Source organism: Colias philodice, chromosome 19, assembly GCF_061535455.1.
Source record: "Colias philodice isolate Cphi_HAF_F1 chromosome 19, ilColPhil1 Martin Lab GWU primary, whole genome shotgun sequence".
Taxonomy (NCBI): Eukaryota; Metazoa; Arthropoda; class Insecta; order Lepidoptera; family Pieridae; genus Colias; species Colias philodice.
This window is the reverse complement of record NC_143104.1, coordinates 1,624,754-1,634,336: the sequence shown is the minus strand read 5'-3', so window position 1 is coordinate 1,634,336 and position 9,583 is coordinate 1,624,754. Positions and strand designations below refer to the sequence as shown.

At 35.3% G+C, this 9,583-nt stretch overlaps 2 pseudogenes; both read left to right on the top strand.

Moving 5' to 3' along the window:
- Nucleotides 1–1,953: 1,953 nt before the first annotated feature.
- Nucleotides 1,954–2,942, top strand: LOC149479760 (uncharacterized; annotated as a pseudogene).
- Nucleotides 2,943–5,451: 2,509 nt separating this feature from the next.
- On the top strand, nt 5,452–9,500 carry LOC149479759 (uncharacterized; annotated as a pseudogene).
- Nucleotides 9,501–9,583: the final 83 nt, after the last annotated feature.

The window sequence follows — 9,583 nt, the reverse complement described above, 5'->3', positions numbered from 1 at the left end:
GGATTTGATTGACTGCACATACATGATCTACCAAGGACATTGCACAAATCATAATTTCTTTTTTTTTTAGGAACCGACCCCGGCCTGCACCAGCAGCACCACTGCCAGAACCACCGGCACGCAGCGTGTGGCAAATATGGCTCCAAGAACGTGTTGATTATGGGGAGCCCTGGTGATCGTTCTTGTCCAAGCGACTCATCAGGGCTCCCCCAATAAAGTATGAACTTTTCCTCAAGTTTTTTTTATTTTATTGCCCTTTGAATCTAATTTCCATCACACATACTATCATGAAGTGACGACGACTACGATTATTACATTGATATTACAACAGGTTTACGATGTCGTGGATTGTTGATCCCGAACTATTAATTATAATTTAAGACACACGTAAGATTCTTAACTTCTCTCTCTGAGATGACAACGTATGCTCTCATAAACCAAGTGATCAGTCAAGGGGGGGCTGTGATCTGCTTGAGCCCTCTAGCAGGACAGGTTTCCAAATATGTAAGAGAGAGGTCGGAAGTAAGGTCCTTGATGGAGAGGGACAACATACCCGATAATGACATCGTTTATTTACATTTAGTAAAACCAAATTTTCAATGTTTCAAGTCCTCTGACTACCCTGATTTAGTCAAGACAGCTCAAATACTGGACAAGATAGACAACCCAGGAAATCAGACTTTAGAGAATTACAAGGCCAAAATTCAAGGGGCAACCTGTGATGAGGTGCAGATTAGGCAATTTCTCAGAGTTCAAAAGAATACGAGAGGTTTCACCATTGATGATCAATCGAAAGAACAGATAAGTGGACTGTTAGGAGCCTCAACAGATGCAATTTATGAAGAGGCGAGACGGATTGTAAGTATCATTCAGAAGAAAAACATGTCAGAAGATTAGCACATCCAAAGCAAGACTAAGAATTATAAAGGTGGAGTCTCGTCCGTTCCTGTATTCAAAATCGTTACCAGAATATTCTAATAAAATAATCAAGAATGACGCCTGGGATGACATCGCAAAAAAACTATCAGTGGACTGGGAAAGCCTAACTAATGAGGAAAAAAATAGCCGATGTATGTATATTTATTTATTTTAATCAAATTGCTACCCATCACTACCCATATACGTATATATGAATGCGAAATTGTGTTTGCTTGTGTGTTTGTTGGGATATTGATTCGTTGCATTGTCCTTCAATCATGCCGGTTTATTGGTGCTAAACATTGAATAGGAAGTGTTAGCTGAAAATCACATTTGTACAAAAATAATCATACATTTAAATCTGTATTTACCGAATTGAAATACGCTGATGCTGAACTTGTGCGCAAATTGTTGAAATTGCACAAGTTAAAGTGACGGTGTGAGACGTTTCGTTCGATGTTAGTTTTATAATGTTACCTAACGCGACCGAAAGTTTATTGGGGATGAACTTTATTCAAGACGCTGGTATGGTATTTGACTTTGACAGCAGTGTTTGGTTTATCAGGCATGATAAGGCGCCTCAGTCCATTCTTTTCGAATATAAGACGGTTCAGTCGTCATTGTATTGTTCATCTGTGAGTTTTCGTGAAGACGAAGGATCTCATCTGAATTCGGATGAACGTGACGGACTATCATCTCCTAAATACGAATGAGAATGTTTTCACTCCAGGGGGAGGACTGTTATTTCTGTCCGTATTACTCATGAAATAACGTTTTTTTTAAATTCAGTATTATGATTAAGAAATCAATTATTAATCACTTAAATACCCAATAAAAGAAAAAAAATATGAATATTTGGTTAATTTTTTTAACAGAATAGAGATAGAGCAATAGGAAAGTTTTGGAAGAAAGGCATCCAGATGTGGAGATTAAAAAAAAATAACCGAATACCAATAATTTGGATTATACAGTGCGACCGCGACGGCCCAGAATTTATAAAGAATGTCGTCATTATTTCGAAGAAGACGTTTATCAAAACAATCGAGTACATGGAAGTATTGCAATCAAGAGTAAGTTGTGTATTTACTAGTGTGGTAATATTTAAATATTTATGTGCATAATTGGTACCTACCTACGAGTGATCGGTAGTGCTAACTTAAAAATTATTGATTTGGTTGCAAGATGGCCACGAAGCAGTCAAGACCAAACTATATGGAATGCGTCTTACAGACATGCTTTATTTGAAAATAAGAAATATGGAGATGCAGTTGTACTAGCTGACGGTGGATATATAAACCGACCATATCATCAGGCACTGAAGGAATTAGCTTCTGAAAATGAACCAGTACTCTCTGCAAAAACAGTTGCAACCAGCTGACTGGTACAGTTACTGCAGAGAAACAGTAGTCATTTATGAATTAGAACATTTAGAGAGTACTGGGAAGATTGGTGGGATAAATAAAATAGTTCAAATTGATGAATCAAAGTTTGGTAGAAGGAAATATAATAGAGGGAGACATATTGAAGGCCACTGGGTTATTGGGATGATTGAAGTGTGTCCCGATAATGACAGATCAGCGGAGATATTGGTGCACCTGATTAAAAAACATGTTCAGGAGGACTCTATCATCCACACTGATTACTGGACATGAGTTTGAGTCTTCCTGAACATGGATACATTCATAAAAGAGTAAATCATAGTGATCCCACGAATAAATTTGTGGCACCAGACGGGACACACACCCAAAGAAAAGAGCCAGTGGCGGGGTCTCAAAAAAGCATTTCGCCAAGAACATAATACGGGAGATTTTACAGATTGGTTAATCGAATATTCATATCGAAGAAAAATTAGATTTAATCATAGAGACCCCTTTGAGGAATTATTGAATACGGTAGAATATGTATATAGGATAAATTAGTTTAAGGATAGGTTAAGTCTATATAAGTATTAGAATAAGTTGTACAAATATAATATTTATGATACAAAGTGTGTTTTATTTAAACACCGTTAAATATTTTTTAAGTACAGCGTAAATTAAGGATAAAATTGTAATTATGTTAAGTTAAATTTATGTTTTTATATTTATATTTTATGTTAATAAAAGAAATATACTTTTAAACAATGTTTTCATTTATTTCATCATTATGAAATCAGAATTAGAGCACACCAATTGGGTTAGGCCGCTTTGAGCAGCAGTTTGCCTCACTCCCAAACAGAATCCTCTGAGCTACTCTGTTCATTGCCGACAGCAGATTTTCCTAACGTCAGTTTTTTAAATGATCAAACTGTGATTTGCGAAGGAAATAATGGTATCGATATGAAATCTTTCATATCATTGATTGATAATTGATAATAATTGATAATGACGATTCATAATCATTATTATCAATCGTAAAAAATAAAGGTAAAAATTAATATAACTTTATTATTGTAACTTTTAATTTTTATTTATACTTAATGTAATGTCGTAAACATGTGTAAATCGCCCAGCACGTCTCAGGAATAATTTTTGATAAAATTTGTGGCGATACCCATCATCGCCCTCTATACACGCGAGTGTACACCTCTTCAAATTTAATTTCTGAACAAAACCACCAACTTTAAAATATTTTTTTCATTAAATCGAAATCTAGATGTCACTAGTTACTATGCAACAAAACAAAATTGGCGGGTGGCGCGAAAATTGACAACTATACAAAGTGTCCCGACACCAGTGTCGGATTCTTTAATGGTATAAAATATGGCATTTTTTATCGACAAATTGACTCTGAAAATTTTTTTTTTCTCTCACAGTTGTAAAATGGCCGCCATTTTGTTTTTTACTAACCAAAACCCGGGTTCTCGTACTAATTTGACCACCACTGCTCATGTTAATGTCCTATGTAAATAAAAAGGTCTCATTTGATAGCTAAACATGTAGGCCACAATTACACAGCCATCGTTTTTCAATTTTCATGAAACAAAAAATAGAAAAAATAATTAAAGTCTAAAAAATTTAGATTTTTTGTGTATTTTTTTAATTATTGGCTTTTTGTGAAAAATCTAGTGCATTAAACTGCTAATTGTTTATGTTAGAACGATAGAAGAGAATGTTTACCAAAATATAATCCTAACTTATTTTCTCCCTTATAAGACCCTTTTTGCAATGCTAGATCGGGTGGGCCCATACCATGGCCGGCTAGAAGTCGAGACCTAACCCCCATGGACTTTTACGTATGGGGGCATATGAAGAGTCTGGTGTACAATGAGCCGCACCCGATTCCATCTGTTGATATTTTACGACAAAAAATTATCGATGCAGCCAATAAGATGAGGAACCAATTAACAACTGGGTTAGTCAAGAGTTCTCTGCGGAAAAGGTTTCGAATATGTGTTCGCAATAGAGGAAGACATGTTGGGCAGGAACTGTAAAGTTTTTAAGAAAAATAAATTATGACAAAATTTATTCTGATGTTGTACTTTACTAACACTGTCTCATGTTTATCCCCGATTTCTTGGAATCTACGAATGCTACCTGAGGTTATCATACCTTTTTACATAGCTAAGAACATGTTTTTAAAAACATCTGCAGACACATTTTCATAGAGATTTATTTCAATATCTTTCTTTAAAACGAGTTAACTTAATTACTTTAATGTTATTATTTTTAGTTTAAAAGCCATTTCATTGAATTGTTTGCAGCAATATGGATTTTTATTGCTGAGAATTATTGTTTAACTCAATCTTTACATAAAAACTAAAAAAAACCTGGACCAAATAAAGTAAAGTAAAAAATTAAACGCTAAATGCGAAGATAAAGTGGCATTTTCAAAAAAAAAAAAAAATTGCAAGAACTAGCTTCTACGGCTAACTTTTGGATATGGTATTATAAGATTAAATCAGTTTGTTTTGACCCCTACTACACGCTCTTAACAGGAATAGGTCGACTTACCTAACCTGTAACCCTGTATATATAAGAATACTTCAATAAGTTCTTGAGAAAACGTGCTAAAATAATATTTATTAACGCCCTAGTTTTTTTTTTCAATTGGTGGCCGCTAGTTCAGCGCTGCCTGGCCTTAAGACAGCTTTTCTGAAGTTGAGCTATTTTGACAGCTTGTGGAACGGGGTCTGTCAGTAGAAATATTATTGAAATTATTATGTTTTTGACCCTACCTATACCTATGATAAATATATGTAGTCATAAAAATTACTCGAATATTTTTATGTTCCAGGAAATGATGTAGTTAAAAAATGGACTAACATAAAAGACAACTACAACCTAAAATACTTGAAAAAGAAAGAGCTGGCAAACAAATCTGGAGCTGGTGCAAAAAAATTGAAAGAATACCATTTATTCAAACAGCTTGTTTTCGAAAAGAAAGGCACCTGATCTAACTGACAGTGCCGCGCGACACTTGAGTGTGAGCGCACGTATTTATTCTCGGTTTCGAACGTTCCGTGAGTTAACATTGGACGGGGTCGCCCAGCGGCCTCGTACCTACAGTACGAGCAGCGACATAAGCGCGGAGGGTTTTGATAGTGCGGTAATAATGGAGATAACAAGTCTACAGACTTCCAGACCTGAGAAACGACCAAGAAATGAAAGTGAAGAACAGGAGAATTTGGTTTCGGAGGAGGATGAAGAATATAAATTGGTACAAAGTAGGAAAAGTAAAAGGCTTTTGCGTCAGGATTCTGGCGAAAAACGGAATTAAATTACACGAAACATTAACACTTGTAGAACAGCAGGCAGTGCTCCCCTATTACACCTTACTAACAGTGATAAACTCGTTACTTCATATAACTAGAGGAGAGAAAGAATTAGTCATCAGTACTGATCGAATTGTTTACAATTTAGGAGGCTTTATAGTTGGCTTCTTAAACTGGTATGCTTGGATCAAGAAGTCTTATAAGAATATCTTTAAATACAAGAACCCCAGCTAGGAATATCGTGCATGTAATTTAGGGTCCAGCTAATAACGCGAAGGATATTACGGAACCAGTCGATTGCTTTACTAATTTTATAAATGCTGATATGATTCGTAAAAATCAGACTTTTCAGATTCGTTCAAAATCAGACTCCATATCAGTACCAAACACCAAGTGGTTATCAGACAGCTTCTAAGGATTGGCACTTAAGATCATAATCTTCCTATCAGACTAACTATCAACCAACAAAAACTTTTACCAATCAATCATCATCAAATGTTCCTAAAACACAAGCCCAGACTAATATCCATCAACCATCGACTTCAACTTCAACAAATGCAGCAACAAACGCGATAAATCCCAGAACACCAAACCCATCTTTCGAATAACTATCGAATGATTACGAAGTTGAATCAAATTCGACAAATGCAACATGATTTGATTTTTCTTGAAAATATTGTTGTTGAACTCAAATATTTGTGGTCATCCTAATCAAAAGGGACCTAATCACATAAATTGTTCTAAGCTATAGCAATCAGATTCGTATGAGAATTAGAAATATATACATATTACTAAATTGTTTTTATTTTCTTACCTTATAGTTAATCCCAACTTCTCCAATGGCCCAACAGGTTTTCTAATCACATACTGCTTTTGTGTACGAGGTGTAATTATTATTAATAATTCTTCAAAACTTGAGACAGACATTCTGAAATAACTGTAAGATTTGTGGTCACATGTTTTTAACGCCCCGTATTTTCTTGTGAAATGATCTCCATCGCTATTCATAATTGAAAGGTATGGGTGCACCCAGTATTTTCTTTTCGCATCCTTTTTCTTCAAACGTCTTCTTAAAAGCAGCAGGAGCAGAATACCAGTGACCAGATTTGAATGAGTCATTCTGCTAGTTGCTTGGCTAATCTGCTAAAATATGCTAAACATTTTAAAAATAATGCTGAATTTCTGCTCTGCTGAAGGTTGGCCAAGGCAAACACACCATCAAAAACGTTACATAAAATGGAAATGGTAGGTTTTTCTATGTTTCTAGCACAACTATTTCAATGAAACCTAGTTAACTTATAATAAATGTTGAATTATGTTAAGATTATTAAGATTCTGCTAAAAATTATCAACTTTTTCTATTCTGCGACGTATTATGCTAAGCCCTAAATCGGGGGTCATATTCTGCTAAATTCGCAGTATTCTGGTAAATCTGGTCACACTGTGTTGACTGCCACTTCTCTGCCAAGGCTGCCATGCCGTATAAGTAAGTAAGAGAATTGCTCGTACAAGACTTTGTTCCTAGTCATCTAGGACTCGCACATATTTCAAGAGAGAATGTACTCATATTTGAAGAGAGAATTTGCTACAGCATAATTTGCTCTTGCCAAATGGTATATATAATAATGATAATAATGAACAAGTAATCTTGATTTGTGATGGTACTTATATTTACATAAACAAAAGTTCAAACTGCATGTTTCAGAAAGATACATACTTACATAAGTACAGAAATCTACTGAAACCATTTTTAATTGTGGCATGTGATGGATATATTGTCGACTGTGTTGGTCCATACAAGGCAAACACTTTAGATGCAAATATAATGACATCTCTAATTAGAAATGAGAATTCTCCTCTCAGATCATATCTCCAAGCAGATGATATATTCATTTTAGACAGGGGCATCCGAGACTGCGTTAGCATGTTACAAGACTTCAATTATAGAGCTTATATACCAGAAACTCTTCTGGAAGGCGATTTGAAGAGAGGCTTTATACGTCACCAAGAAACAAATTGTATTGTTTTATGATATTTTTTTATTGATTTCAGGAAAACAGGTTTCAAATAAATGGAATAATATACGAGATTCGTGGCTTAAGACAGTAAAGAAACAAAAAGATGAGTCTAAATCTGGATCTTCGGCCAAAAAGACACGAAATAATTTATATCACGAGCAATTAATGTTTTTGAAAAAAGTCTCCGAACCTCGACCACCACAGACCAGTCATTTAAAAAAAAAGCAAGAACCAAGACTGAAGTAGGCATGGAATCAGATTTTCGTTCACCTTTAATTAAAGATAAAAGAAAAAATTATAATAAAGAGGTAAATGACAGGATGGTAAAGTTTTTGGACTCCAGAATAAACCCAGAAAAGGAAAACCATCATCTGTCTTTCTTCAAAGGCATTATACTAATCTTGAACACTTTAAGTATCGAAGAGACTTTAGAATTTCAAGCTAGCGTCATAACAATGTTGCAAAAAATGAAAAGTAGGAATTATGAGAGACCAAATTACGGATATTGGCGTGATTCATATAATCAGATGACCGGACCAGATCATTATTCTGGATACTACACACATAATAGCGTCAATCAACAGGCAACACCTACGCAAGATCAACACCACCCTGGATACTCTACGCAATATAATAGTAGCAATCAACAGGCAACAACATCTATACCATCAACTTCATCTCAGACATAGAATCCGATTCCAGCTTCGCCATCAGTATCTAGTAATCATTCCATACATTCCCAAGACTCAGATTACTTAGATTTTGAAGGGATTTACAGTACTCCAAAATTAATAAAAATAAATACATGAAATATTTTAATTATTAAAAAAAAATAAGTGGAATCCACCAAGCTAGATGAAATCGATCCGACGAGGTCTGACCAGTATCGTCGTTTGAACGAAATATATCTCGGTCTTGGGGTTCGGTAGCAATTTGATTTACCTGAAATATCTGCCAGCAGTTTATTGTGGCTGCTTGTGTAGGTATCAGGAAGAGATATAGCCTAAACGATGAAGTCATGGATAAACTAGAAATTTGCATTTCCCCGTCATCAAACAAACGGTATGACACGTTATCAGAATTGTTTGATATTTTTCCACGAATCAGCCCACGAGAACTGAATGATCAACAAATTCTGGACGTCGAATGGAGTAATTTACTAATGATTTTGACACAAATGCAACATCCACCTAACAATGATAAAACTGATGAATTTTGGCATGAGGTATCGTCTTCGGAGTATTCTTATTAATTGAGGCACTCGAGACCGAAGTTAGAAGACAAGAAGCTCATGATTTGGCTCAGTTACGGCGAAGTCTTCGTAACCAAGCAAGGACTTTGAGTATGACAGATGTTGAGTTCAAGGCACACTACAGAATCTCCCAAGATTCATTTTAAGAGTTGTGTTCTCAACTAGCTCCACTAATGTCTAGATCAAAGAGGCAAACAAAGGTTTCTGTAGAGTGTAAGGTAAGAAATTGTTATAAAGTCTTGACTTGAATACATTCATAATATTGTTAGACCATGTTTGTAGTCTGCCCATTTATTAAATTATAATAATCACTTTTCAGATCTTAACAGCTCTGTCTTTCTATGCAACGGGTTCATACCAAAAGCCAGTAGAAATGAGCTTTTTGCATGGTTTAAGCCAGCCTAGTGTATCAAATGCTGTGAGAGAAGTGACAACAGCACTAAATAATAAATCCGCGGCCCGCGGAATTGTTAATTGTACTTTTTATTGATATTAGTAATCACGCGCTGACCGCGAGTTATTATTGTGAAGTGAAGGACGACGGCAATGGCGGCTGTACTGTGGTGACGTACACACATCGTAAATTGTCTCTTTTGCATTATCTTTTATTATCTATTATTCCCGTTAATATAGTTTTTCCTCCCCGAGGGGCCCCTATTGTTTTTATAACATTTGACTGACCGACACACCACATATTATGTG